The 17,126-nt window shown below is 43.7% G+C and overlaps 9 non-coding genes across 9 annotated transcripts; all 9 read left to right on the forward strand.

Annotated features, from left to right (window-relative positions):
* The first annotated feature begins 380 nt into the window (after positions 1-380).
* LOC141181722 (U2 spliceosomal RNA) lies at positions 381-571 on the forward strand. The gene has a single exon (XR_012257272.1). It is a non-coding gene; the product is annotated as a U2 spliceosomal RNA (small nuclear RNA).
* Positions 572-1,690: 1,119 nt separating this feature from the next.
* On the forward strand, positions 1,691-1,881 carry LOC141182123 (U2 spliceosomal RNA). Its single transcript, XR_012257559.1, has one exon. It is a non-coding gene; the product is annotated as a U2 spliceosomal RNA (small nuclear RNA).
* A 1,120-nt stretch (positions 1,882-3,001) lies between these two features.
* On the forward strand, positions 3,002-3,192 carry LOC141182135 (U2 spliceosomal RNA). Its single transcript, XR_012257560.1, has one exon. It is a non-coding gene; the product is annotated as a U2 spliceosomal RNA (small nuclear RNA).
* Positions 3,193-9,582: 6,390 nt separating this feature from the next.
* LOC141181944 (U2 spliceosomal RNA) lies at positions 9,583-9,777 on the forward strand. Its single transcript, XR_012257462.1, has one exon. It is a non-coding gene; the product is annotated as a U2 spliceosomal RNA (small nuclear RNA).
* A 1,123-nt stretch (positions 9,778-10,900) lies between these two features.
* Positions 10,901-11,091, forward strand: LOC141182148 (U2 spliceosomal RNA). The gene has a single exon (XR_012257561.1). It is a non-coding gene; the product is annotated as a U2 spliceosomal RNA (small nuclear RNA).
* A 1,121-nt stretch (positions 11,092-12,212) lies between these two features.
* On the forward strand, positions 12,213-12,403 carry LOC141182160 (U2 spliceosomal RNA). Its single transcript, XR_012257562.1, has one exon. It is a non-coding gene; the product is annotated as a U2 spliceosomal RNA (small nuclear RNA).
* Positions 12,404-13,520: 1,117 nt separating this feature from the next.
* LOC141181757 (U2 spliceosomal RNA) lies at positions 13,521-13,711 on the forward strand. Its single transcript, XR_012257304.1, has one exon. It is a non-coding gene; the product is annotated as a U2 spliceosomal RNA (small nuclear RNA).
* Positions 13,712-14,830: 1,119 nt separating this feature from the next.
* Positions 14,831-15,021, forward strand: LOC141182171 (U2 spliceosomal RNA). The gene has a single exon (XR_012257563.1). It is a non-coding gene; the product is annotated as a U2 spliceosomal RNA (small nuclear RNA).
* A 1,123-nt stretch (positions 15,022-16,144) lies between these two features.
* Positions 16,145-16,335, forward strand: LOC141181689 (U2 spliceosomal RNA). The gene has a single exon (XR_012257242.1). It is a non-coding gene; the product is annotated as a U2 spliceosomal RNA (small nuclear RNA).
* The last annotated feature ends 791 nt before the right edge of the window (positions 16,336-17,126 follow it).

A 17,126-nucleotide genomic window follows, 5' to 3' on the forward strand; every position in this document is an offset into this window, starting at 1 on the left:
AGCAGCAGCCACCTTCAGTCTGCTGCTGGACAGCCAGCAGCAGCAGCAGCAGCAGGAGAGGTAATTAATCAGCAACCCTCCTGCTAAGGGTAGACAGCTGCTCGTTCCACCCCCCCCCCCGCCTTAATTGGTTCTCCTCCCTTCCAACGGTGTTGAGGCGGGTGGAAACAGCCGGGGGTTGAGGGTACTGTGCTGAAAGAGGTGGAGTTATGCAGATCTAAAACGCGTGGATTGCAGCAGCAGCAAGCCGAAAAGTGCAGGCATGTGAGGGATCTAGAGGTTGACAGCATGTCTTCTTAACGGGAGTCCAGGTGGCCATCTCCACAAATGGACTTTTCAGAATCCTTGGGTGGCACCGTAGTCGGAAACCAATTCTGGTTATCGCTTCTCGGCCTTTTGGCTAAGATCAAGTGTAGTATATGTTCTTATCAGTTTAATATCTGATACGTCCCCTATCTGGGGACCATATATTAAATGGATTTTTAGAACAGGGAGATGGAAAAAGAGCTTGCTCTGTCCACTCCACGCATTGACCTGGTATTGCAGTATCTCCAGGACCGGTGCACCCCTTCTTTAATGCAGTTTCTAAAATCAGAAAGAATTGAATTCAATGCTTTTTGTTCATTTGGCTTGTTTGTCGGATTTTGGGATGGACTCTTTGGCTTTGCTTTTCTTCTCCTCATTGGATTTTTCATGTTAAAAGTTGCAGAAGCCAGATGACAAGCTCATTTTGGTTCAACTTCAGCAACTGTGCATTGCATTGCCATGTAATGTAATGCAATGCTATCTATCTAGCTCTCCCTCTATACTTCCTTTTGGATAAACAGACATATTAGGCAAGCATTTTGGAGCTTTCACCTAAATAACTACAGGTGGTGAGATAAGCTGCACAATATAATTGACCTTTCAGTATATTGTTGCACACACACCATCTATTTAGCAAATGCCCTTGTTATCAACAGCAGCCTTTTAAACTCACCTGAGCTAACAGGTATGTGAGCTGGTTACTCTGCTGCGCTTAAAATTTCTTTTTTGGTTTGCTACAATGCCTTTTCTGAAACGTTGTCTCCCTCTGCTGGAACACTGACTTCTTTCATTTAATGCCTGCAGACTATAAAAGAGAAACCAACCCAAAAAGTTTGGTTGATTAGTCTGTGGCATTCTTTTAAACTGTTGCTTATGGCGGTCTCTGTGAGCTTCTCAGTGACATTCAGCCATCCAGGTATCCCGCCTGCAGTAGACGGAATGTGGCAATGGAACGCTGGCTGCGCGTGTCATAATAGGCTCTGAGCCTTTATATACCTGCGCACAGCAGCAGCCACCTTCAGTCTGCTGCTGGACAGCCAGCAGCAGCAGCAGCAGCAGGAGAGGTAATTAATCAGCAACCCTCCTGCTAAGGGTAGACAGCTGCTCGTTCCACCCCCCCCCCCGCCTTAATTGGTTCTCCTCCCTTCCAACGGTGTTGAGGCGGGTGGGAACAGCCGGGGGTTGAGGGTACTGTGCTAAAAGAGGTGGAGTTATGCAGATCTAAAACGCGTGGATTGCAGCAGCAGCAAGCCGAAAAGTGCAGGCATGTGAGGGATCTAGAGGTTGACAGCATGTCTTCTTAACGGGAGTCCAGGTGGCCATCTCCACAAATGGACTTTTCAGAATCCTTGGGTGGCACCGTAGTCGGAAACCAATTCTGGTTATCGCTTCTCGGCCTTTTGGCTAAGATCAAGTGTAGTATCTGTTCTTATCAGTTTAATATCTGATACGTCCCCTATCTGGGGACCATATATTAAATGGATTTTTAGAACAGGGAGATGGAAAAAGAGCTTGCTCTGTCCACTCCACGCATTGACCTGGTATTGCAGTATCTCCAGGACCGGTGCACCCCTTCTTTAATGCAGTTTCTAAAATCAGAAAGAATTGAATTCAATGCTTTTTGTTCATTTGGCTTGTTTGTCGGATTTTGGGATGGACTCTTTGGCTTTGCTTTTCTTCTCCTCATTGGATTTTTCATGTTAAAAGTTGCAGAAGCCAGATGACAAGCTCATTTTGGTTCAACTTCAGCAACTGTGCATTGCATTGCCATGTAATGTAATGCAATGCTATCTATCTAGCTCTCCCTCTATACTTCCTTTTGGATAAACAGACATATTAGGCAAGCATTTTGGAGCTTTCACCTAAATAACTACAGGTGGTGAGATAAGCTGCACAATATAATTGACCTTTCAGTATATTGTTGCACACACACCATCTATTTAGCAAATGCCCTTGTTATCAACAGCAGCCTTTTAAACTCACCTGAGCTAACAGGTATGTGAGCTGGTTACTCTGCTGCGCTTAAAATTTCTTTTTTGGTTTGCTACAATGCCTTTTCTGAAACGTTGTCTCCCTCTGCTGGAACACTGACTTCTTTCATTTAATGCCTGCAGACTATAAAAGAGAAACCAACCCAAAAAGTTTGGTTGATTAGTCTGTGGCATTCTTTTAAACTGTTGCTTATGGCGGTCTCTGTGAGCTTCTCAGTGACATTCAGCCATCCAGGTATCCCGCCTGCAGTAGACGGAATGTGGCAATGGAACGCTGGCTGCGCGTGTCATAATAGGCTCTGAGCCATTATATACCTGCGCACAGCAGCAGCCACCTTCAGTCTGCTGCTGGACAGCCAGCAGCAGCAGCAGCAGCAGGAGAGGTAATTAATCAGCAACCCTCCTGCTAAGGGTAGACAGCTGCTCGTTCCACCCCCCCCCCCCGCCTTAATTGGTTCTCCTCCCTTCCAACGGTGTTGAGGCGGGTGGGAACAGCCGGGGGTTGAGGGTACTGTGCTAAAAGAGGTGGAGTTATGCAGATCTAAAACGCGTGGATTGCAGCAGCAGCAAGCCGAAAAGTGCAGGCATGTGAGGGATCTAGAGGTTGACAGCATGTCTTCTTAACGGGAGTCCAGGTGGCCATCTCCACAAATGGACTTTTCAGAATCCTTGGGTGGCACCGTAGTCGGAAACCAATTCTGGTTATCGCTTCTCGGCCTTTTGGCTAAGATCAAGTGTAGTATCTGTTCTTATCAGTTTAATATCTGATACGTCCCCTATCTGGGGACCATATATTAAATGGATTTTTAGAACAGGGAGATGGAAAAAGAGCTTGCTCTGTCCACTCCACGCATTGACCTGGTATTGCAGTATCTCCAGGACCGGTGCACCCCTTCTTTAATGCAGTTTCTAAAATCAGAAAGAATTGAATTCAATGCTTTTTGTTCATTTGGCTTGTTTGTCGGATTTTGGGATGGACTCTTTGGCTTTGCTTTTCTTCTCCTCATTGGATTTTTCATGTTAAAAGTTGCAGAAGCCAGATGACAAGCTCATTTTGGTTCAACTTCAGCAACTGTGCATTGCATTGCCATGTAATGTAATGCAATGCTATCTATCTAGCTCTCCCTCTATACTTCCTTTTGGATAAACAGACATATTAGGCAAGCATTTTGGAGCTTTCACCTAAATAACTACAGGTGGTGAGATAAGCTGCACAATATAATTGACCTTTCAGTATATTGTTGCACACACACCATCTATTTAGCAAATGCCCTTGTTATCAACAGCAGCCTTTTAAACTCACCTGAGCTAACAGGTATGTGAGCTGGTTACTCTGCTGCGCTTAAAATTTCTTTTTTGGTTTGCTACAATGCCTTTTCTGAAACGTTGTCTCCCTCTGCTGGAACACTGACTTCTTTCATTTAATGCCTGCAGACTATAAAAGAGAAACCAACCCAAAAAGTTTGGTTGATTAGTCTGTGGCATTCTTTTAAACTGTTGCTTATGGCGGTCTCTGTGAGCTTCTCAGTGACATTCAGCCATCCAGGTATCCCGCCTGCAGTAGACGGAATGTGGCAATGGAACGCTGGCTGCGCGTGTCATAATAGGCTCTGAGCCTTTATATACCTGCGCACAGCAGCAGCCACCTTCAGTCTGCTGCTGGACAGCCAGCAGCAGCAGCAGCAGCAGGAGAGGTAATTAATCAGCAACCCTCCTGCTAAGGGTAGACAGCTGCTCGTTCCACCCCCCCCCCCGCCTTAATTGGTTCTCCTCCCTTCCAACGGTGTTGAGGCGGGTGGGAACAGCCGGGGGTTGAGGGTACTGTGCTAAAAGAGGTGGAGTTATGCAGATCTAAAACGCGTGGATTGCAGCAGCAGCAAGCCGAAAAGTGCAGGCATGTGAGGGATCTAGAGGTTGACAGCATGTCTTCTTAACGGGAGTCCAGGTGGCCATCTCCACAAATGGACTTTTCAGAATCCTTGGGTGGCACCGTAGTCGGAAACCAATTCTGGTTATCGCTTCTCGGCCTTTTGGCTGAGACCAAGTGCTTCACAGCAGGAGGTTTCAGTTGAAGGGCACTCAGGTACCCCTCTCCTTGGCCTGGCAGGATCGTCCACTTCGGTGGGCTTCACCTGCCTGCTGCTATTAGGGAGAGGGATTAGTCCTAGGGTAACGGGCAGCGATCCCCCAGCCTTCAGGTGCTTTATCACAAAGCTCTGAAGGCGCAGATTGCAGGCGGTTGCAATTTGCATTTTGTTGCGCCATACCATGGAGGTTGACCCCAACCTCGTGCCTCTATATGCGAGGCTCAAGAACACCATAAGGGTCCGCTTTACGGCTGGTGGTTCCGATATGCGGAATCTGGGATATGTAGTCCAGGACGTGCTTGAGAAACTGCTCCACGTCAGAACCAACGAAATCCTTTCTATCCAGGATTATCCTCGACGTGGAGACTATGATGTAACCTTTACTGGCGAAGGTATTTTCAAAGATGTTTTGTCCAGAGTTAAGTCGGTAGAAAATAGCCCTGGTCTAAAAGGGATTCAGATCATCGAGCACGTCCTGGATGAGGTAAAGATGGTGGTTGTGAAAATCTTCTCACCCTTCATAACGGCACCAGAGGTTATTTCCTTTTTGTCAGTTTATTTTAAAAGTGTGAAATTGATTGGGAAAGTGTTGAATGAGTTTAACATCTGGACCTCAAAATGGAAGTTTTTAGTAAAATGTGAAAGAGACCCTAAATTCCCTGGAGGTGTGAGACTTCCTCCAGCTCGATTTAAAATAGGGCAAACTAATGGGGATTTTTTTTCTCAGGAATGCCACTTTTCTGTAGGTATTGTGGTCTCTATGGGCACTCTAAGGATAGTTGTGGTGCCACTTGTAGAAATTGTGCCAGTACTGAACATGACACAAAGGAGTGCCCAAATGAAAAAAAATGCTCTTTTTGTCGGACACCTGGTCATTTCTATTTTTCTTGCCCTCACAGGTTCAGAGAGGATGAACAAAAACAAAAGGAGAAGTCCAAGACATCCGGGAATGGACGGGCCAATCAGACCACCCCTCAGGAGGAGGAACAGCAACCTGGAGCCTCGGGAGGTGATAAGGGCGCTTCGACTAGTAACAATCCCTCCGAGTCAATGACAGGTAACTCACAGGAGCCCAGGAGCTGGCTGAAAGACCATAAGGAGGCTAAAAGGAAGGCTGAGAAAGATCATAAAGGGGCGGTCGGTAAGGCCAAAAAAGAGCGCCAAAAGGCTGACACCGAGCCCAAAATTCCCACTGGGTCTCACGAGAGCGAGGGCGGTACGTGGCATTTGGTGAGGTCTCATAATAAGAAAAATAATGGTTCCGTGGAGGTGGCTAATAGGGAGGAGATGGATACATCCCCTCACGGGGGTGTAGACTCTGGAATCCCGAGGTCCCGGGGCTCTGCTGCCCCAGGTGGGGCCCCGAACCTGGCTGCCTCCGGGGACTCTGAGGCTCCGCCATGTGCGCAGCCTGCCCCTGTGTTACGACCCTCTGCGGGTCAGCAGGGGAGTGCGGAGCCTCTCGGAGACCCACCTGACGAGGACCTAAATGGTCAGCCTATGGAGACCCAGTGTAACCTTTCTCTCAACATCCTTCCGAGCTACACCCCAGTAGCGTCGGGTCTTAATTTAAGTGAATGTTCCTTCTCCGATGATGAAGACTCTTTGATAACGGTGGATTCAGAAGAGGGCGTTGGTGAAAGTCCAAGTGGTCTGATCCGTCCATCGGATAGGTAAAGTCCAGTTTTTGTTTATTCCTAACCATTTGTTATGATGGCTGACATTAGTGGTGTTTCCCTCAATGTGAGAGGCATAGGATCCAAGACCAGAAGAGCTACTGTTTTACATTTTTTAACCTGTTTTACAGCTTCTGTTTTCTTTTTACAAGAATGTCATATCCCTCATAAGATTTCTTACAAAAAATATAAGGAAGAGTGGAAACATGGTCCATCGGTCTGGTCTGGATCAAATGCAACTGGATCAGCCGGGGTAGCTATACTTTTTAAGGGAAATGTGTCTATTGATTTTATCCAAGATATTTTACCGGGTCGTATTCTTTTAGTTAAGGCTTTTATTGATGGGACAAGATGGCAGTTTTTAAATTTTTATGGGTCACCTGATAAAACTGAAAGGGCTGATATGCTGGAAATTTTACCTTTATTTATTAACATTTCTGAACCTTTTATCCTGGCAGGTGATTTTAATTGTATTTTAAAAGGCGAAAGCCGACGCTCCGGTTCCGTGAGTAGAAATTATGACAAAACGTCTGGAATGTTAAGCAATATTATAAATGATTGTAAATTAACTGATGTGTATAAAGAATGTAACAAGGATAGCCCTATAGACGCTGGTTTCACCTGGAGCAATTCTACATGTAGCTCCAGGATAGATTTTGTTTTAGGTTCAGAAAAAATACTGCCAGTGAAATGTGAAGTTTTAACTAATATTCTCTCAGATCACAAGGTTTTATCTTTTAGAGTGAGGATTAATGGAAAGAAGAAATGTGGTAAGAAATCTTGGAAATTGAATGTGTCCCTTTTAAAAGATCCACAAATTTTATCGGATTTTATTGAGTTTTATGTAAACTGTAGAAAAAGGAAAAACCCCAATATTTCTTTTAGCTCCTGGTGGGATAGAATGAAAATAAGCATTAAAGATTTCTTTATTAAGAAAAGCATACAAAAAGCTAAAGAAAAGTTTGAGATCTATAATTTTCTTAATATCAGGTTACAGACATTGTACAAATTCAAAGACAATGGTCTGGATGTAGGTAATAATATATTGAGTCTTAAAGGAGAAATTTCAAAGTGGTTGGAACAAAAAGGAAAAGAACTGATTTTTCGTTCAAAGGTAAAACACGTAGAAGAGGATGAGACTTGTTCCAGGTATTTTTTTAAGAAAAACAAACAGGCGAAAACAATAATTGATAACATAGATGGAGATAATAATATCAACGTTATATTGGATAAGGTAAATGTCTATTTTAATGATCTTTTTAATGTAAAACCTGTAGACCATGATTTAATACACACTTTCCTGGGGGAGATCAAGTCCACCCTAGATGCTGATGCCCAAAGTTTTTTATCCCAACCTCTATGTGAGGAAGAGATTTTAGAAACCATGAAGAGTTTTAAAAATGGTAAAGTGCCCGGCCCTGATGGTATCCCCATAGAGTTTTATATAAGTTTTTATGATATTTTAAAAGATGATTTGTTTAATTTGTTTTCCGAAGTTTTTAATAATAAGGTTTTACTCAACTCATGGAAGAAAGGTGAGGTATCACTACTATACAAAAAAGGTGACAAAACGGATCTTAAAAACTGGAGGCCGATAACTCTTTTAAATAGTGATTACAAAATTATGGCTAAGATCTGTGCAAATCGGTTGAAAAAAGTGATACATAAAGTAATTCATGCAAATCAGGTATGCGGGGTACCTGGGCGTAGTATCTGGGACAATTTAAACCTGGTGAAAGATTGTATTGAAGATGTAAAAACCAGAAAGACAAAGATGTCAATCCTAGCGGTGGATTTTGAGAAAGCTTTTGACCGCGTGTCTCATTTTTATCTTTTTAAAGTTTTAGAAAAAATGGGCATTCCGGGTGGGTTTTTATTGTCTCTTAAAGCTTTTTATAATGATTGTACGAGTAAGATTTTAGTTAATGGTTTTAAAACAAAAGAGGTAGTTTTAAAATCAGGGGTGAAGCAGGGTTGCCCTTTGTCCCCCCTGCTTTTTATATGTGCTATAGAACCCCTTTTATGTACAATACGCCGGGATAAGCAAATATGTGGAGTACCCTTACCCGGAGGGAACGGTCTACAAGTTAAAGTTGTAAGCTATATGGATGATGTAGCAGTGTTTGGATGTGATGTACCTTCAATACAAAAAACGATAAGCCAAATTCAGTCTTTTTGTACAGTTTCCGGTTTTAAAATTAATCTTACTAAATGTAATATTTTAAATGTCGGGGGGATGCGTTTACATGATGTACCAATTGCAGTTACAGATTCCATCACTATTTTAGGTGTTTCTTTTAATGAATCTAATAATGGTTTTAATAGCTGGGATGCGGCAGCACAGAAAATTAATCAGAAAATCTGCATGTGGAATATGAGAAAGCTGTCAATGGAAGGTAAAGTTCTGATTGTAAAAATGGTGATATTACCTATCCTGTTATATCTTAGTTTGGTGTTCCCCCCTCCTACAAATTTGTTGAAACGAATTACAAAAGTATGTTTTACCTTTTTTTGGGGCTCAAAAATGGAGAAACTCAAAAGAGAAATTGTGACAAAGCCAAAGGTTAAAGGTGGGAAAGATTTCCCTGTTTTAGATAAGTTTCTTTTAATACATTTTTTCTGTTTCTGTTTTAAAACCCTTTTTAAAGATAATTACCTTTCCTATTTTATGCGTTTTAACACTGGTTTTCTCATGAGAAGGTTTGGTTGGTTTGAAACAGTTTTATCCTCTCCTTATGCTTTTAACCTACCTGCACATTATGAGATTTTAAAGAAAATTATTCTTGATTTTAATTTGAATAAGAAACAGACAGGGGATCTATGTAACAGCAAGACACTACTCAAACAAATTAGTACTGATGTGACGTTGTGTGATATTGAACGTTATGATGATGACAAAACTGTACACATATGGAAAATGATTAACGCCCCTTATCTTTTTAATGTACAGAAAGACATGTCTTGGAGCTGCGCACACCACTGTCTTCCTTGCCGGGCATTCCAGTACAGAAGAGGTTTTGTGAGGTCTGCCATCTGCCCAAGAGAAGGTTGTCAAGAAGAAGAGACAGTGAAGCATCTTTTATGGACTTGTGCTTTTGCTAAAGAGTTCTGGAGAAGACTAATCCCCCTGCTGGAGAAAATGGTGGACCTCAAGGACTTTAATTTTGCATCAGTGTTATATGGTCTTCTGGAATGCCCAACAATGGACCAAAAAATAATGGCGTGGAAGATAGTGAATTGTGCCAAGATAGCGCTCTGGAATGCTAGAAATATTGCTGTTTTTAAACATGAAATGTTACCAGTAGATGATGTTTTAGCCTTTTGTAAAAGTGAAATGTACATATACTATTTATTGGACAGGAAAAAGAATGTAACGTTGGCAGGCAAATGGCTTTTTAACCTATGGAATATTTGAAGTCTTGTAAAATTTGCTGTGATGGAATTTTTATTTTTCTTTGAAGTCCCGAAAGAGTAATGTGGATGTAATGGTTTTATTTCTGTAATTTGTTAAATTTTAAATAAACGGTTTTTATCCCCATGTGGGGGATAGCCAAATTAAAAAAATCTGTTCTTATCAGTTTAATATCTGATACGTCCCCTATCTGGGGACCATATATTAAATGGATTTTTAGAACAGGGAGATGGAAAAAGAGCTTGCTCTGTCCACTCCACGCATTGACCTGGTATTGCAGTATCTCCAGGAGCGGTGCACCCCTTCTTTAATGCAGTTTCTAAAATCAGAAAGAATTGAATTCAATGCTTTTTGTTCATTTGGCTTCTTTGTCGGATTTTGGGATGGACTCTTTGGCTTTGCTTTTCTTCTCCTCATTGGATTTTTCATGTTAAAAGTTGCAGAAGCCAGATGACAAGCTCATTTTGGTTCAACTTCAGCAACTGTGCATTGCATTGCCATGTAATGTAATGCAATGCTATCTATCTAGCTCTCCCTCTATACTTCCTTTTGGATAAACAGACATATTAGGCAAGCATTTTGGAGCTTTCACCTAAATAACTACAGGTGGTGAGATAAGCTGCACAATATAATTGACCTTTCAGTATATTGTTGCACACACACCATCTATTTAGCAAATGCCCTTGTTATCAACAGCAGCCTTTTAAACTCACCTGAGCTAACAGGTATGTGAGCTGGTTACTCTGCTGCGCTTAAAATTTCTTTTTTGGTTTGCTACAATGCCTTTTCTGAAACGTTGTCTCCCTCTGCTGGAACACTGACTTCTTTCATTTAATGCCTGCAGACTATAAAAGAGAAACCAACCCAAAAAGTTTGGTTGATTAGTCTGTGGCATTCTTTTAAACTGTTGCTTATGGCGGTCTCTGTGAGCTTCTCAGTGACATTCAGCCATCCAGGTATCCCGCCTGCAGTAGACGGAATGTGGCAATGGAACGCTGGCTGCGCGTGTCATAATAGGCTCTGAGCCTTTATATACCTGCGCACAGCAGCAGCCACCTTCAGTCTGCTGCTGGACAGCCAGCAGCAGCAGCAGCAGCAGGAGAGGTAATTAATCAGCAACCCTCCTGCTAAGGGTAGACAGCTGCTCGTTCCACCCCCCCCCCCCCCCGCCTTAATTGGTTCTCCTCCCTCCCAACGGTGTTGAGGCGGGTGGGAACAGCCGGGGGTTGAGGGTACTGTGCTAAAAGAGGTGGAGTTATGCAGATCTAAAACGCGTGGATTGCAGCAGCAGCAAGCCGAAAAGTGCAGGCATGTGAGGGATCTAGAGGTTGACAGCATGTCTTCTTAACGGGAGTCCAGGTGGCCATCTCCACAAATGGACTTTTCAGAATCCTTGGGTGGCACCGTAGTCGGAAACCAATTCTGGTTATCGCTTCTCGGCCTTTTGGCTAAGATCAAGTGTAGTATCTGTTCTTATCAGTTTAATATCTGATACGTCCCCTATCTGGGGACCATATATTAAATGGATTTTTAGAACAGGGAGATGGAAAAAGAGCTTGCTCTGTCCACTCCACGCATTGACCTGGTATTGCAGTATCTCCAGGACCGGTGCACCCCTTCTTTAATGCAGTTTCTAAAATCAGAAAGAATTGAATTCAATGCTTTTTGTTCATTTGGCTTGTTTGTCGGATTTTGGGATGGACTCTTTGGCTTTGCTTTTCTTCTCCTCATTGGATTTTTCATGTTAAAAGTTGCAGAAGCCAGATGACAAGCTCATTTTGGTTCAACTTCAGCAACTGTGCATTGCATTGCCATGTAATGTAATGCAATGCTATCTATCTAGCTCTCCATCTATACTTCCTTTTGGATAAACAGACATATTAGGCAAGCATTTTGGAGCTTTCACCTAAATAACTACAGGTGGTGAGATAAGCTGCACAATATAATTGACCTTTCAGTATATTGTTGCACACACACCATCTATTTAGAAAATGCCCTTGTTATCAACAGCAGCCTTTTAAACTCACCTGAGCTAACAGGTATGTGAGCAGGTTACTCTGCTGCGCTTAAAATTTCTTTTTTGGTTTGCTACAATGCCTTTTCTGAAACGTTGTCTCCCTCTGCTGGAACACTGACTTCTTTCATTTAATGCCTGCAGACTATAAAAGAGAAACCAACCCAAAAAGTTTGGTTGATTAGTCTGTGGCATTCTTTTAAACTGTTGCTTATGGCGGTCTCTGTGAGCTTCTCAGTGACATTCAGCCATCCAGGTATCCTGCCTGCAGTAGACGGAATGTGGCAATGGAACGCTGGCTGCGCGTGTCATAATAGGCTCTGAGCCTTTATATACCTGCGCACAGCAGCAGCCACCTTCAGTCTGCTGCTGGACAGCCAGCAGCAGCAGCAGCAGCAGGAGAGGTAATTAATCAGCAACCCTCCTGCTAAGGGTAGACAGCTGCTCGTTCCACCCCCCCCCCCCCGCCTTAATTGGTTCTCCTCCCTTCCAACGGTGTTGAGGCGGGTGGGAACAGCCGGGGGTTGAGGGTACTGTGCTAAAAGAGGTGGAGTTATGCAGATCTAAAACGCGTGGATTGCAGCAGCAGCAAGCCGAAAAGTGCAGGCATGTGAGGGATCTAGAGGTTGACAGCATGTCTTCTTAACGGGAGTCCAGGTGGCCATCTCCACAAATGGACTTTTCAGAATCCTTGGGTGGCACCGTAGTCGGAAACCAATTCTGGTTATCGCTTCTCGGCCTTTTGGCTAAGATCAAGTGTAGTATCTGTTCTTATCAGTTTAATATCTGATACGTCCCCTATCTGGGGACCATATATTAAATGGATTTTTAGAACAGGGAGATGGAAAAAGAGCTTGCTCTGTCCACTCCACGCATTGACCTGGTATTGCAGTATCTCCAGGACCGGTGCACCCCTTCTTTAATGCAGTTTCTAAAATCAGAAAGAATTGAATTCAATGCTTTTTGTTCATTTGGCTTGTTTGTCGGATTTTGGGATGGACTCTTTGGCTTTGCTTTTCTTCTCCTCATTGGATTTTTCATGTTAAAAGTTGCAGAAGCCAGATGACAAGCTCATTTTGGTTCAACTTCAGCAACTGTGCATTGCATTGCCATGTAATGTAATGCAATGCTATCTATCTAGCTCTTCCTCTATACTTCCTTTTGGATAAACAGACATATTAGGCAAGCATTTTGGAGCTTTCACCTAAATAACTACAGGTGGTGAGATAAGCTGCACAATATAATTGACCTTTCAGTATATTGTTGCACACACACCATCTATTTAGCAAATGCCCTTGTTATCAACAGCAGCCTTTTAAACTCACCTGAGCTAACAGGTATATGAGCTGGTTACTCTGCTGCGCTTAAAATTTCTTTTTTGGTTTGCTACAATGCCTTTTCTGAAACGTTGTCTCCCTCTGCTGGAACACTGACTTCTTTCATTTAATGCCTGCAGACTATAAAAGAGAAACCAACCCAAAAAGTTGGGTTGATTAGTCTGTGGCATTCTTTTAAACTGTTGCTTATGGCGGTCTCTGTGAGCTTCTCAGTGACATTCAGCCATCCAGGTATCCCGCCTGCAGTAGACGGAATGTGGCAATGGAACGCTGGCTGCGCGTGTCATAATAGGCTCTGAGCCTTTATATACCTGCGCACAGCAGCAGCCACCTTCAGTCTGCTGCTGGACAGCCAGCAGCAGCAGCAGCAGGAGAGGTAATTAATCAGCAACCCTCCTGCTAAGGGTAGACAGCTGCTCGTTCCACCCCCCCCCCCCGCCTTAATTGGTTCTCCTCCCTTCCAACGGTGTTGAGGCGGGTGGGAACAGCCGGGGGTTGAGGGTACTGTGCTAAAAGAGGTGGAGTTATGCAGATCTAAAACGCGTGGATTGCAGCAGCAGCAAGCCGAAAAGTGCAGGCATGTGAGGGATCTAGAGGTTGACAGCATGTCTTCTTAACGGGAGTCCAGGTGGCCATCTCCACAAATGGACTTTTCAGAATCCTTGGGTGGCACCGTAGTCGGAAACCAATTCTGGTTATCGCTTTTCGGCCTTTTGGCTAAGATCAAGTGTAGTATCTGTTCTTATCAGTTTAATATCTGATACGTCCCCTATCTGGGGACCATATATTAAATGGATTTTTAGAACAGGGAGATGGAAAAAGAGCTTGCTCTGTCCACTCCACGCATTGACCTGGTATTGCAGTATCTCCAGGACCGGTGCACCCCTTCTTTAATGCAGTTTCTAAAATCAGAAAGAATTGAATTCAATGCTTTTTGTTCATTTGGCTTGTTTGTCGGATTTTGGGATGGACTCTTTGGCTTTGCTTTTCTTCTCCTCATTGGATTTTTCATGTTAAAAGTTGCAGAAGCCAGATGACAAGCTCATTTTGGTTCAACTTCAGCAACTGTGCATTGCATTGCCATGTAATGTAATGCAATGCTATCTATCTAGCTCTCCCTCTATACTTCCTTTTGGATAAACAGACATATTAGGCAAGCATTTTGGAGCTTTCACCTAAATAACTACAGGTGGTGAGATAAGCTGCACAATATAATTGACCTTTCAGTATATTGTTGCACACACACCATCTATTTAGCAAATGCCCTTGTTATCAACAGCAGCCTTTTAAACTCACCTGAGCTAACAGGTATGTGAGCTGGTTACTCTGCTGCGCTTAAAATTTCTTTTTTGGTTTGCTACAATGCCTTTTCTGAAACGTTGTCTCCCTCTGCTGGAACACTGACTTCTTTCATTTAATGCCTGCAGACTATAAAAGAGAAACCAACCCAAAAAGTTTGGTTGATTAGTCTGTGGCATTCTTTTAAACTGTTGCTTATGGCGGTCTCTGTGAGCTTCTCAGTGACATTCAGCCATCCAGGTATCCCGCCTGCAGTAGACGGAATGTGGCAATGGAACGCTGGCTGCGCGTGTCATAATAGGCTCTGAGCCTTTATATACCTGCGCACAGCAGCAGCCACCTTCAGTCTGCTGCTGGACAGCCAGCAGCAGCAGCAGCAGCAGGAGAGGTAATTAATCAGCAACCCTCCTGCTAAGGGTAGACAGCTGCTCGTTCCACCCCCCCCCCCGCCTTAATTGGTTCTCCTCCCTTCCAACGGTGTTGAGGCGGGTGGGAACAGCCGGGGGTTGAGGGTACTGTGCTAAAAGAGGTGGAGTTATGCAGATCTAAAACGCGTGGATTGCAGCAGCAGCAAGCCGAAAAGTGCAGGCATGTGAGGGATCTAGAGGTTGACAGCATGTCTTCTTAACGGGAGTCCAGGTGGCCATCTCCACAAATGGACTTTTCAGAATCCTTGGGTGGCACCGTAGTCGGAAACCAATTCTGGTTATCGCTTCTCGGCCTTTTGGCTAAGATCAAGTGTAGTATCTGTTCTTATCAGTTTAATATCTGATACGTCCCCTATCTGGGGACCATATATTAAATGGATTTTTAGAACAGGGAGATGGAAAAAGAGCTTGCTCTGTCCACTCCACGCATTGACCTGGTATTGCAGTATCTCCAGGACCGGTGCACCCCTTCTTTAATGCAGTTTCTAAAATCAGAAAGAATTGAATTCAATGCTTTTTGTTCATTTGGCTTGTTTGTCGGATTTTGGGATGGACTCTTTGGCTTTGCTTTTCTTCTCCTCATTGGATTTTTCATGTTAAAAGTTGCAGAAGCCAGATGACAAGCTCATTTTGGTTCAACTTCAGCAACTGTGCATTGCATTGCCATGTAATGTAATGCAATGCTATCTATCTAGCTCTCCCTCTATACTTCCTTTTGGATAAACAGACATATTAGGCAAGCATTTTGGAGCTTTCACCTAAATAACTACAGGTGGTGAGATAAGCTGCACAATATAATTGACCTTTCAGTATATTGTTGCACACACACCATCTATTTAGCAAATGCCCTTGTTATCAACAGCAGCCTTTTAAACTCACCTGAGCTAACAGGTATGTGAGCTGGTTACTCTGCTGCGCTTAAAATTTCTTTTTTGGTTTGCTACAATGCCTTTTCTGAAACGTTGTCTCCCTCTGCTGGAACACTGACTTCTTTCATTTAATGCCTGCAGACTATAAAAGAGAAACCAACCCAAAAAGTTTGGTTGATTAGTCTGTGGCATTCTTTTAAACAGTTGCTTATGGCGGTCTCTGTGAGCTTCTCAGTGACATTCAGCCATCCAGGTATCCCGCCTGCAGTAGACGGAATGTGGCAATGGAACGCTGGCTGCGCGTGTCATAATAGGCTCTGAGCCTTTATATACCTGCGCACAGCAGCAGCCACCTTCAGTCTGCTGCTGGACAGCCAGCAGCAGCAGCAGCAGCAGGAGAGGTAATTAATCAGCAACCCTCCTGCTAAGGGCAGACAGCTGTTCGTTCCACCCCCCCCCCCCCCCGCCTTAATTGGTTCTCCTCCCTTCCAACGGTGTTGAGGCGGGTGGGAACAGCCGGGGGTTGAGGGTACTGTGCTAAAAGAGGTGGAGTTATGCAGATCTAAAACGCGTGGATTGCAGCAGCAGCAAGCCGAAAAGTGCAGGCATGTGAGGGATCTAGAGGTTGACAGCATGTCTTCTTAACGGGAGTCCAGGTGGCCATCTCCACAAATGGACTTTTCAGAATCCTTGGGTGGCACCGTAGTCGGAAACCAATTCTGGTTATCGCTTCTCGGCCTTTTGGCTAAGATCAAGTGTAGTATCTGTTCTTATCAGTTTAATATCTGATACGTCCCCTATCTGGGGACCATATATTAAATGGATTTTTAGAACAGGGAGATGGAAAATGAGCTTGCTCTGTTCACTCCACGCATTGACCTGGTATTGCAGTATCTCCAGGACCGGTGCACCCCTTCTTTAATGCAGTTTCTAAAATCAGAAAGAATTGAATTCAATGCTTTTTGTTCATTTGGCTTGTTTGTCGGATTTTGGGATGGACTCTTTGGCTTTGCTTTTCTTCTCCTCATTGGATTTTTCATGTTAAAAGTTGCAGAAGCCAGATGACAAGCTCATTTTGGTTCAACTTCAGCAACTGTGCATTGCATTGCCATGTAATGTAATGCAATGCTATCTATCTAGCTCTCCCTCTATACTTCCTTTTGGATAAACAGACATATTAGGCAAGCATTTTGGAGCTTTCACCTAAATAACTACAGGTGGTGAGATAAGCTGCACATATAATTGACCTTTCAGTATATTGTTGCACACACACCATCTATTTAGCAAATGCCCTTGTTATCAACAGCAGCCTTTTAAACTCACCTGAGCTAACAGGTATGTGAGCTGGTTACTCTGCTGCGCTTAAAATTTCTTTTTTGGTTTGCTACAATGCCTTTTCTGAAACGTTGTCTCCCTCTGCTGGAACACTGACTTCTTTCATTTAATGCCTGCAGACTATAAAAGAGAAACCAACCCAAAAAGTTTGGTTGATTAGTCTGTGGCATTCTTTTAAACTGTTGCTTATGGCGGTCTCTGTGAGCTTCTCAGTGACATTCAGCCATCCAGGTATCCCGCCTGCAGTAGACGGAATGTGGCAATGGAACGCTGGCTGCGCGTGTCATAATAGGCTCTGAGCCTTTATATACCTGCGCACAGCAGCAGCCACCTTCAGTCTGCTGCTGGACAGCCAGCAGCAGCAGCAGCAGC

This window comes from Phyllobates terribilis, unplaced genomic scaffold (genome assembly GCF_046119375.1).
Source record: "Phyllobates terribilis strain yellow unplaced genomic scaffold, ASM4611937v1 Scaffold_34__1_contigs__length_13252353, whole genome shotgun sequence".
NCBI classification, from domain to species: domain Eukaryota; kingdom Metazoa; phylum Chordata; class Amphibia; order Anura; family Dendrobatidae; genus Phyllobates; species Phyllobates terribilis.